The following is a 12,752-nucleotide window of genomic DNA, read 5'->3' as shown; positions in this document are numbered from 1 at the left end:
ATATCTTGTCCTAGCTTGTCATAGTTTGTTAGCAGTCTCTAAAGACTTCTATAGGTCAAAGTTCCATCTTTGCCATTCCAGACTTTATGGCCATTATAATTCTTCTACTTGCCTTGACTCTGACAGCTAACTGCTGCTACTACCTGTCATCTGCTACTTTAGCATCCTATCACCCACATTAACACTAAGGAATCTAATTACATAGATGTATCTTCTATTATGAACCCTGTGTCATAGTGACAGCCACCACAGGAATCTTTAACATTACCAGTAATGCATTCCTTATTACCTAAACAAATGTCCTCTGAACACACCTAGAGGACATCCTCAACTGCTATGCCCTCTGCTTTCACAAAAGTAAGCCATATCTAAGTTGCTACATTTTAGAGCCTTTTGACATTTTTCTCTGTTGAAGTAGTTCCAAACAAGTTCACTTCATTTACACTATAGGCATGATTGGTTTCAAGTTTCATGGAGCTTTTACAGCACTATACCATGCCTGGCTCCAGGTGTCTTTGCCAGAATGTTAGATCCTAAGTGATGAGGGAATGTTCCATTATCTCTGAACATTCTCATATCTAGCTTTACATTATTCTCTGGTGTGGTACCTAAAGATCCCATTACCAGTTTATACTCCTCAGGCCTGCAGAAACAGTTTCACCAAATGCTACAACTGGTGAATAGTCTCTTCTTTCTGATAGTAGACATGGTATTTCCCTTCCTAAGTAGGATAAGTAATCTTGACTGTCACCCCAAGAATTGCCAGGGAGGCCCCTGGGTGTGTCTGTGAGGGTGTTGTCAGAGTGGGTTAACTAAGGTGGGGAAGCCCCACCCTGAATGTGGGAACACTAGCCCACAAGCTGGAGACATAGATAGAAGAAAGGGAGGTAGGGAAGGACACAAAAGTGTAACTTCTCTGAACATTTAAAATACTATCCATTGAAATGAACTTGATGAAATGGAAACATTGTTGTTTTTGTTGTTATTGTAAAAAGTGGCTTGGGAGAAAGTTAATAGCATAGACAGATGCCAAAAGAACTGCTATGCCCTTCCTTGCCCTCCCTGCTGTGATGGACTGAAGCATCTAAAAACATGAGCTAAAATAAGTATCTCTCCCTTTTAAATGAGCTCTCAAGTATGTGTCACAGCAATGGAAAGGTTAACCAACACACACACACAAATGGTACCATAGAAATGAAGTTGTTAAGCCAGGAACCTATGGTTCAACCCTGTGATCTTAGCTACTCAGGAGGCTGAGATCTGAGGTTTGTGATTCAAAGCCATCCTGGGCAAGAAAGTTGGCAAGTCTCTTACCTCCACTAAACTACCAAAAGAGACCAAAGTGAAGCTGTGGCTCAAGTGGCAGAGTGTTAGCCTTGAGGGCAAAAATTCACAGACAGGGCTGGGAAGGTGGCTCAGTGGTAGAGCGCTTGCCTTGCATGCCTGAGACCCTGAGTTCGATTCCTCAGCACCACATAAGCAAAAAAGAAAAAAGCCGGAAGTGGTGCTATGGCTCAAGTGGTAGAGCACTAGCCTTGAGCTGAAGAGCTGAGGGACAGCGCCCAGGCCCAGAGTTCAGGCCTCATGACCGGACCCAAAAAAAAAAAAAATTCACAGACAATGTCCAGGGCCTAGAGTTCAAGCTTCAGGACCAGAAAAGAGAAAAAGGTAGGGTTTTTGCTGTAATGAGACCTGATAATGTGGTTCATAAGAATTTGGAAAGTAAGGCAATGGTGGCTCACGCCTATAATTCTAGCTACTTATGAGGGTGAGATCTGAGGAGCTTGAGGAAAGTCTACAGACTCTTATCTCCAACAAATTACCAAAAAAAAAAAAAAGCCAGAAGAGGAGCTGTGGTAAAGTGGTAGAGCACTTACTTGCCTTGAGCTGAAGAGCTCAGGGGCAGTGCCCTGACCCAGAGTTCAAACCCCATGACCAAAAAAAAAATAAAGAAAAAAGAATTTGGAAAAGTTTAGATATAGAGGTCAGAAAAGGCATAGAGTGCCTTACTGGCAGCTGGTGGTAGTACAGAAGACCAAAATGCAAATAGACATGCACACACAATACTTTGGCATAGACATGGATAGTGTGTGTGTGTGTGTGTGTGTGTGTGTGTGTGTGTGTGTGTGTCTGTGTGTCTGTGTGTATGTGTCTGTCTGTCTGTCTGTTTAGTCCTGGGGCTTGAACTCAGAGCCTGGGAACTGTCCCTCAGCTTTTTTGCTCCCCGGCACTGGACTGATAAGTTCAGCCACCTATCAGCCAAGTGCCCGCCCCTATCTCCAGGGATCCAGGTATGCCCATCACCTGAAGGGGTTAGGGAAGCCTCACTTTCCAGCACCATGACAGCAAGATGAAATCTGCATTTCTCCAAAGCAGAGCCCTCCTAGCTCACCCCATTGAGCCAGGCATCTACACTTCAAAGGATGGCTTGTCTCCCTTGCAAGCCTCCAAGCTGTGTGGACAGCCCCCTCATCTCCTTCCTAGGCACCAGGATGACTGCGAGTAGCACCCTACTTCAATTATTACTTGAGCCACACCTCCCCTTCCAACTTTTTGGTGGTTAATTGGATGAAGAGTCCCAAGGACTTCTCTGCACAAGCTGCTTCAAACAATGGCCTTCAAATCTCATCAAACAATGGCCTTCAAATCTCAACCTCCTGAGTAGTTAGGATTACAGGTGTGAGCCACTGGCATTTGGATGGTATAAATGTTTTAAATCATTTGAAACACTTTGTTTTTTTATTTATTTTCATTTTTTCTATTTTATGGACTTTATTTGTAACAAACACATTAAAAAAAAATCAATGTTAAAAAGAATCAAGGTTTGAAATAAGAGGTCAGTCTTTACACAATAAAACACTTCGTTTTGAGCAGGGAGCTCTGGGGCTCTCCCTACATGTACAAAGAAGTATTCCCCATGTTTAGCCATATAGACACTCAGAGGCCACTACAGCCATAGTCCAAGGAGGGCTGGCTAATGTGAACTGAGTGGCAGGCCTTGGAGTCATCCATGAGATGCTGGTTTGGATGTGTACACAGTGGAAATGTATTGGGTCACAGAAGTCTCTACCCAGATTTCAAAGGAAGGTCTGAGAGACTAGGCAATATGTGACAGGTCAGGCTCACTGAATATGTGGATGAAGCTATAACAGTGAAGCCTAAGCTGGGTGTAGTGGCTCACGCCTATAATCCTAGCTACTCAGGAGGCTGAGATCTGAGGATCGCGGTTCAAAGCCAGCCCTGGCAGGAAAGTCTGGGAGACTCTTACCTCCAATAAACCACCAGAAAATGGGGCTATGTCTCAAGTGGTAGAGCACTAGCTGAAATGCTGAGGGACAGCACCCAGTCCAGAGTTCAAGCCCCACAACCCACACACACACAAAAAGTGAAGCCTAAGTTGGAATAGATACTGAAGAAAGTTTAGGATACAAGGAACTTGGAGCATCTGAGGAAAATCCAAGGCAGTGAATAGAGGTACCCCCAAGGGAAGGGAGAAGCAGTGAACTGTAAACAACAAGACCATAGAGCAGGGCTGCCTAAGTCTTCTGGCATGTTACTGGTTGTGCAGGCTGGGGAGGTCTCAGAGACAGAGAGATAAGACCTCTTCTCATTGTTTCCAGGTCCCTTCTTTCTTTCCTTTCTTTCTTGGCCATAGGGGTTGAACTCCAGACTTGGGTGCTATCCCTGAGCTTTTCTCCCCAAGGCTAGTGCTCTACCACTTTGAGCCACAGTTCTAGTGGCCATTTCTAGTTTTCTGGTGGTTAATTGTAGATAAGAGTCTCATGGGGACTTTCCTGAGTGGGCTGGATTTGAACCCAGATTCTCAGATCTCAGGATCCTGAGTAGCTAGGATTGCAGGCATGAGCCACCAGTGCCTGGCTTGTTTCCAGTTCTTATTTGGTGGAAGAGGTATTGGTTTTGAACTCAGGAACTAATTTGAATTCAAGGCCTCATTTTTTTTTTCTGGGCAGGTCCTCTACCACTTGAGCCATACCCCTAGCCCCAATTTTTTCTTTAGCTATGCTTTGGATAACATCTTATATTTCTGCCTGAGGCCAGCCTAGAACAGTGATCATCCTACCTATGCCTCCCATGTAGCTGAGATCTCAGGAATGTAGCACCATTTTCTGTTTGTTGGTTGAAATGTGGTCTCATTAACTTTAGGATTGCCCTCAAACTATGATCCTCCTGATCACCAACCACCTCCTGAGTAGCTTTGATTACAGTATGAGTCACTATACCTGGCCCTGCTTCCAAGTTCTTGTCGGTGTCAGAGAGAGAAGTCAGAGATGAGACAAAGTAAAGAATTGAGAGAACATTGCATTATAGAATAAAAATACACACTCAAGGGGTGAGTTAAGGTTTCTCAAGTGTTACACTTTATAGTTTTTCTTTGGTGGGCTTTATACTAAATCTGGGGAATGTTGTACTATGTTACATAGGTTGTACCTCATCCTAAACCCAACACTTTTGATGCAACAGAATGACAGATATACCCTCACTCTACTTACAATTGCTAATGAGTTCCTTGGGTTTTTTTGTTTTGTTTTGTGAGTTGTGGGGCTTGAACTTGAGGCCTGGGCGCTGTCCCTGAGCCTCATTGTGCTCAAGGTGGGTGCTCTACCATTTGAGCCACAGCACTACTTCTGGTTTTTTAGTTATTAATTGGAGATAAGAGTCTCACAGGGACTTTTCTGCTTGGGCTAGCTTTGAACCCTGGTACTCAGATCTCAGCCTCCTGACTTGCTATAGGATTATAGGTATGAGACACCAGCGCCTGGCTTGAGGTTCTTGTTTTCAGATCTTCTTCAAGTGATCCAATTTCCAAATTATATCATGAGGATTTGCTTTAAAGGACCATTTCTGTTATCAGCTGGCTTACTTTGAATAAAACAGACCCGGGGATGAGTATTAGAGAATACACGGTTAATCTAAGAGGTAATTCTAGGTATTAGTAATGTAAGGAAATGAGAAAAGGAAGAAGAGGAAAACAATAAAAAGTCTGTTAATGAGCTGGTTAATGCTTTGGGCAACTGGGACTCAATTATGTTGGGATCCCAGGAGGAGTAAGTAGAATATGGCCTCCGATTTTTCCAGCTAAGGAATAAGAAAGCTGAAATAATACATTTTCCTTCCATTCATATTGCTATGTTTTGAATGTGAAGTGTCTCCACAGGCTTAAATTTTCAATACTTGGTCCCCAGCTGGTGGCACTATTTTGGAGTTTCTGGAAACTTTCGGTGGTGAGGGCCAGTTGAAGTAAATGAATCACTCGAGGTATGCTCTTGGAAGCTTTGTCTTCTTGGAGGCCTTTTTCTCTTCTTTTCTCTCTTATTGCTGGCCACCATGAGGTACTTTACTTTTTCCCACCTTCCCTGCTATAAAGCTTTTCCACACCATGGCCCACCCAACCAACCACAGACTGAAGTCTCTGAAACAAGGAGCCAAAAATGCATCTTTCCTTTAAGTTGACCTGTCAGGTATTTTCCCACAGTAACAAAACATCAGCTAACAACACATATTTATCATGGATTGAGAGTTGTTCCTTTTTTTTGCAGTCCTGTGGCTTGAACTCAGGGCCTGAGCACTGTCCCTGAGCTTCTCTGTGCTCAAGGCTAGCACGCTACAACTTGAGCCACAGTGCCACTTCTAGCCTTTTCTCTTTATATGGTACTGAACAAATGTCAGCAATCCTTAACTCCCAGTCTTCTACTTCTCATATAACCTCATATTTTTGGTCTGTTACCTACAAACAAAGGCATCTGTTGGATACATTCATGCTCATGCACATATACATAAGTACATATGTCCATATACATAATTACTTAGATAATTAAACAGAATATAACACTAGACTATTCAGGAGGAGAGACGAAATAAAAAAGAAAAAGGGGTGCTGGGAAGGTGGCTCAGTGGTAGAGCGCTTGCCTTGCATGCCTGAGGCCCTGGGTTCGATTCCTCAGCATCATATAAGCAAAAAGAAAAAAGCCGGAAGTGGTACTGTGGCTCAAGTGGTAGAGTGCTAGCCTTGAGCTGAAGAGCTGAGGGACAGCGCCCAGGCCCAGAGTTCAGGCCCCGCGACTGGACCAAAAGAAAAAAAAAAAAGAAAAAAGAAAGAAGAAAAAGAAAAGAAAAGAAAACAAGTAAGGCTGGGAATGTGGCTTAGTGATGGAGTGCTCAGGAACAATGACCAGGCCCTGAGTTCAAACCCCAGGACTGGCAAAAAACAAAAACAAAGCAAAAAAACAGGAACAAGGAAACTTGTTTCAGATGCTATATTTTAGGGGTAGAGTGACCAGAAGTGTGATACAGGAGGTGCAATTGATTGGAATACAATATAAACTTATGAATGGAAATGTAACAATGAAATTCTCCTCCCCTGTAAAACTGATATAATCCAATTAAAAATAAAAATAGGCGCACCAGTGGCTCAAGTCTATAATACTAACTACTCAGAAGGCTGAGATCTGAGGATCGTGGTTTGAAGCCAGCCCAGGCAGGAAACTCTATGAGACTCATATTTCCAATAAAGTGCTCAAAAAAGACGGAAGTGGTACTGTGGCTCAAATGGTAGAAGACTTTTTTTTTTGGTGGGCCGTGGGGTCTGAACTCTGGACCTCCGCACTGCCCCTCAGCTCTTCAGCTCAAGGCTGGCACTCTACAACTTCAGCCACAGCACCACTTCTGGCTTTTTCTGCTTATGTGGTGCTGAGGAATCGAACCAGGGCCTCATGCATGCAAGGCAAGCACTCTACCACTAAGCCACCTTCCCAGCCCCAGTAGAACACTTGCCTTGAGCATAAAGCAGCTCAGGGACAATGCCCAGGCCCAGAGTTCAAGCCCCAGACTGGCAAAAATAAAAATTAGGGGCTGGGAAGGTTGCTCAGTGGTAGAGCGCTTGCCTTGCATGCATGAGGCCCTGGGTTCATTCCTCAGCACCACATAAGAAAAAAGCCAGAAGTGGTGCTGTGGCTCAAATGGTAGAGTGCTAGCCTTGAGCTGAAGAGCTGAGAGACAGTGCCCAGGCCCAGAGTTCAGGCCCCACGACCGGACCCAAAAAAAAAAATTAAAAAAATAAATATCAGGGTGCTGCTGGCTCGTGCCTGTAATCCTAGCTACTCAGAAGGCTGAGATCTGAGAATTGAGGTTCAAAGCCAGCCAGTGCAGGAAAGTTTCTGTGACAGAAGTGGCACTGAGGCTCAAAGTGGTAGAGGGCTAGCCTTGAGCACAAAAGAGCTCAGGGATAGTTCCCAGGCCAAGTTAAAGCTTTACTACTGACAAATAAATAAATAAAAATTAAAATAATAAAATAACACACAACATCTCTTTGATAAGAAGGCAAAAGTACAAATTTGACCTAGCTATGAAAAGTATATGCAAAGCTGGCAAGTTTTTTTGTTTAGTTTTTTGTTTTTGTTTTTTGTCAGTCGTGGGGCTTGAACTCTGGACCTGGGCACTCTCCCTGTGCTCTTCAGCTCAAGGCAAGAGCTCTACCACTTGAGCCACAGAGCCACTTCCGAAAAGTATATGCATATGTGATAGATTTTTTTCTTTTTTCTTTTCTCTTCCTTCTTTTCCTCTTCTTCCTCCCCCTCCTCTTCCCCTTCCTCCTTCATCATTTGGTGGTGTTAGGGATCAGACTCAAGGCTTCATTTATATTAGGCAAATGTTCTACCACTGAGGATGTGTATGTGTACCCATTTGTGCTTGCTCATATAGCTCATATGGCATTTTTGGAGTCATAGAAACAATCTAGCTGTTCATCTACAAGAAATGGGTTAAGAGAAATCTCGGGGCTGGGAAGGTAGCTCAGTGGTAGAATGCTTGCCTTGCATGCATGAGGCCCTGGGTTCGATTCCTCAGCACCACAAAAGCCGGAAGTGGTGCTGTGGCTCAAGTGGTAGAGTGCTAGCCTTGAACTGAAGAGCTGAAGGACCATGCCCAGGCCCAGCATTCAGGCTAAAGACCAGTAAAAAAAAAAATAAAAGAAAGAAAGAAAAAAAAAAAGAAATCTCTTTATACAATGAGATAACACAGAGCCTATAAACAATGAGATAGATCTTAAATGTAGTAACATGAAATAATATTTATGATTCATCAGTAAGGAAAAATGCAGTTTGCAGAAGGACATGTTTCATATGACCCAGTTTATGTGGTAGAAAATAAATTGAAGCTTAGTGTCCTAGGGAAGGTAGAACACAAGGAATTGAATTATTTGTTTGATAGTTCCAGAACATATTTCTCTCTCATGGTCTTTTATATATATATAGTAAAGATATTTTCTTATATATTAATATATTAGTATGAATTATTATAATCAGTAACTGTACCTTCAATCTGGCTATCCTTTCTAAAATCGCATATGCTTTATTCCTCTTATCATCTTCTACTTTATCCTTATGACATTACATGTTTGTTGTATCTATTCTTTCAAATATTCTTTCATCCCATGAAACCACAAATCTAGGTGGTTCTGATCTGGCTTGTTAAAATGTCTTTGTTTAGAACCACTTTTAATATTTAGGGCAGTATGGTCTCTAGGCCAACATAGAACCTGTTAGAAATGCCAATTATCAAGCTCCACTCCAGGACTGAATCAAAAACCCTGGGAGCAGGTTCAGCAGTCTGTGTTTTAACAAGACCTCTGGGGAATTGTGGTGCATACCCAAATCTGAGAACCACTGAGTTTAAGGTAGGAATGGAGACCATCTGTGGAACCAGCAGCACTTTTCCATGGCTTATTTAGCTATGTTAAATGCTGAGTGCTAAAGAAGTCAACAGCAGATACCAATGCCAAGTCCTTAATAAAATATCAGTGACATACTCTATATCTAGTCAGGCTACTTTGTGCCAAGCTAATGGCATTGACCCCTGTCTACCTTGGAGGAGATAGTAGCTTGTCCTGGATGGAATCAGTACATAATTTTGGATTTGGGTTTGCCTTGCCTGTTTATACTGCTTCTGTCCAATTCTACTTCTTTTCTGTCACACGTTTCACTCTCTAGTAAACCCTTTTCACCCTCAGATTCAGCTTCTTATTCCCCAAAGAGCACAATCTGCAACAACTGCTTTGTTAGGGGGATGTGCTGAACGATGTTTTCTCAAATTAATACCCATGGTGATTTGAAATGGAATACAATTGGATGGCAAAGCTTTGGGAAATCATAGGGCAAAAGCATTTAGTCCCTATGGTGACAACAATGATGACTGCAAAAGATATGGCTAGGCTTAACTGTTTCTGATAACCTTAGGAAATTTACACAGAAAAGAGGACATATTGAGAGTCTTGAATGCACAGCACAGATCACAGTCCAAAAGCAAAGGGCACTAATGCCAGTATTAATGCAGTCTTGGGCTAGGAATGTGGCTTAGTGGTAGAGTGCTTGCCTAGCATGCGTGAAGCCAAGGATTCAATTCCTCAGTACCATATATATATAGAAAAATCTCGAAGTGTCACTGTGGCTCAAGTAGTAGAGTGCTAGCTTTGAGCAAAAGAAGCTCAGGGACAGCACCCAGACCCTGAGTTCAAGCCTGAGGACTGGCAAAAAAAAAAGCGGTCTCTATTTTCCTGGAGCTACCGAGAATTAACACCTGGAGATCACACTCAGGGACTGATTATACATGTTACAGAGGTATACTATCAATTAAAGGAATAACCTTGCCAAGACTCTTAGGCCAAGTTAAGGGCACTCCTGGGGAAAGAATAGGACCCTATGACATTAGGTAGAAATATTTTTGGCATAAATAGATGAAGCTGAAAACATTTTAGCCGCAAACCTCCTCATGTAAATGTCTTCCACTGCATAAAACCCTTTTAGTGACATCTCCTAAGTGCTTGCCTCACAATACTGAAGCTCTTTAGAACCAGCCAACACCTCATTGTCTGCACTCTCATAAGAATTATTAGCTCTCCATATAGCTCAGGTGCATAAATGCCCAAGGGAAAGGGGAACTTGAAGTGGATTTATTATGTACTATCTGTTTTGTCCCCCTTCTTTCAATTCTACTTAGAAGGATTGTGTAGTGACATGACCCACTGCCTTGCTTTGCCAAGGTTTGGGTCTTTTTCTCCCTCTTCCATCTCCTCCTCCTCTTCTTCTTCATCTTCTTCTTTTTGCCAGTCCTGGGGCTTGAACTCAGGGTGTGGGTTCTGTCTCTGAGCCTCCCTGTGCTCAAGGCTAGTGCTCTACCACTTGAGCCACAGTGCCAGTTCCTGCTTTTTCTTTTTATGTGATACTGAGAAGTTGAACTCAGGAATTCATGTATTCTAGGCAAACACTCTACCACTAAGCCACATCCCCAGCCCAGTTTTTGTGTTGTTGTTGTTGGTGGTGGTGGTGGTCATGGGGCTTGAAGTCTGGGCCTGGGCCCTGTCCTTCAACTCTTCACCTCAAGGGGAATACTCTACCAATTGAGCCACAGTGCTACTTCCAGTTTTCTGTGTGGTTTATTGCAGATAAGAGTCTCACAGACTTTCCTGCCTGAGCTGGCTTTGAACTGCGATCCTCAGACCTCAGCCTCCTGTGTAGGATTACAGGCATGAGCCACAAGTGCCTGGCTTCAGTTTTGGTATTTTTAACTTTAAACCCAGTATACTCATAGGAAAATTGAGTTGTCTACTTACTAAGAGGGTCTGGCTGTCAGGCACCAGTGGCTCACCCCTGTAGTCCTAGTTACTCAGGAGGCTGAGATCTGAGGATCACAGTTCAAAGCCAGCCCAGGCAGGAAAGTCTGTGAGACTCTTATCTCCAATTAACCACCAGAAAACCGAAAGTGGTGCTGTGGCTCAAGTGGTAGAGTGCTCACATTGAGCTGAAGAGTTCAGGGATAGTACCCAGGCCCAGAATTCAAACCTCAGGACCAACAAGAAAAAAAAAAGAAAAAGGAGGGTACTGCTTTCACTAAAAAAATACATTTTTAAAGGACTGGGAATATAGCATAATTATAGAGTACTTGTCCAGAATGCTTAAGGCCCTGGGTTACTACTACAAAAATACAACCAACCTATTGAGATGAACTCCAGGGCATGGAAACAAGAGGTTTTTTTTTCTTTATTGCTGTTTTTGTTTTCTTTTTGTCTTGTTTGTTCAGTTCTGTCTTTGGAAGGGTAAGGGAAGGCACAGAAATGGAGAGACAAAGAGCAACAAATGCAGCAGTGGTACTCACTAGACACTATGTTGAAAATGAACTGTATAACTTGTGGGTGGGGATGGGAGAGAAAAACTAGGAGACAGCTAGGGAAGGGGTGACATTATCTAAAAAGGATGTCCTCCTAAGCTGGGTGCTGGTGGTTCATGCCTGCAATTCTAGCTACTCAGAAGGCAGAGATCTGAGGATGGTTTTTTGAACCACCCTGGACAGAAAAGTATGAGAGATTCTTATCTCCAGTTAATCACCAGAAAACCAGAAAAGTGGTGCTGTGGCTCAAACAGTAGAGTGCTAGCCTTGAGTGAAAAAGGGGAGGGACAGTCCCCAGGCCTTGAGTTCAAGCTCTATGACCAACAAAGAACAAAGAAACAAAAAAAAGGAATATACTCTTAGGCTAGGAATGTGGTTTCGTGGTAGAGTGTTTGCCTAGCATACATGAAGCCCTGGGTTCGATTCCTCAGTACCACATCAACAGAAAACGCTAGAAGTGGTGATGTGGCTCAAGAGGTAGAGTGCTATCCTTGAGCATAAAGAAGCTCAGGGACAGTGCCCAGGCCCTGAGTTCAAGCCCCAGGACTGGCCAAAAAAAAATACACACACACACATACACACACACACACACACACACACACACACACACACTCTCTCTCTCTCTCTCTCTCTCTCTCTCTTTACCTAACTTATGTAACTCTGTACATCACCTTTATAATAACAACAAGAAAACATTTTTTAAATTAAAAATACAACCAATCAACTTTAAAAAAATCTTGGTGAGTGAGCCTTGAGCTGGAGAGCTGAGGGACAGCGCCGAGGCCCAGAGTTCAGGCCCCACGACCAGATCAAAAAAAAAAATCTTGGTGAGAGTAAAAGTATTATTTATTTATATATATTTATTCATCTATTTATAATCAGTGTTATATTCAGACACATACAAATATATATTCATATAATTATAATCAACATTATATCACCACTTTCCCCAATAATGTTTTTCACTAATGTTTTGTGTAAAATACTCTTAATACTAAAAATGTTAAATGCCCTTGTAGTTTGAAAATAATCATATTATAATGATTATAATCATATTATAATCATAATAATCTTATATATTATACTACATAGAATATATTGTAAAGAGTATAACATGTATTATTATTATTATTATTATTTAGCTATAAGTGTTTGAACTCAGGACTTTATGCTTGTTAGGCAAGTGTTCTACCTTCAGTCCTGGCTTTAGTATTTTTTAGATAGAATCTTTTACTTTGTGCTTGAGATGGCCTGGTACTGTAATCCTCCTACTTCAACCTCCTGTGTAGATAAGGTAAGATCACAGGTGTATACTAATTTGATTGTTTAGATAGGGTCTTGGTAACTTTTTTTTTGACTGGGATTGCTTCCTGTGGTTCTCATCTCTGCCTCTGAAGGAGCTGGGATTATAGGCATGAGCCATTGGACCTAGCATGTATCAATATCATTTAAAAACTCTGTGAATATCATTTGTGGGACTGAGATGAAAGTGGGAGTTGCGGGCTGGGAAGGTGGCTCAGTGGTAGAGCGCTTGCCTTGCATGCCTGAGGCCCTGGGTTTGATTCCTCAGCACC

Source organism: Dipodomys spectabilis, unplaced genomic scaffold (assembly GCF_019054845.1).
Source record: "Dipodomys spectabilis isolate Male_0828 unplaced genomic scaffold, ASM1905484v1 ptg000071l, whole genome shotgun sequence".
Taxonomy (NCBI): domain Eukaryota; kingdom Metazoa; phylum Chordata; class Mammalia; order Rodentia; family Heteromyidae; genus Dipodomys; species Dipodomys spectabilis.
Note: the sequence above shows the minus strand (reverse complement) of the source record.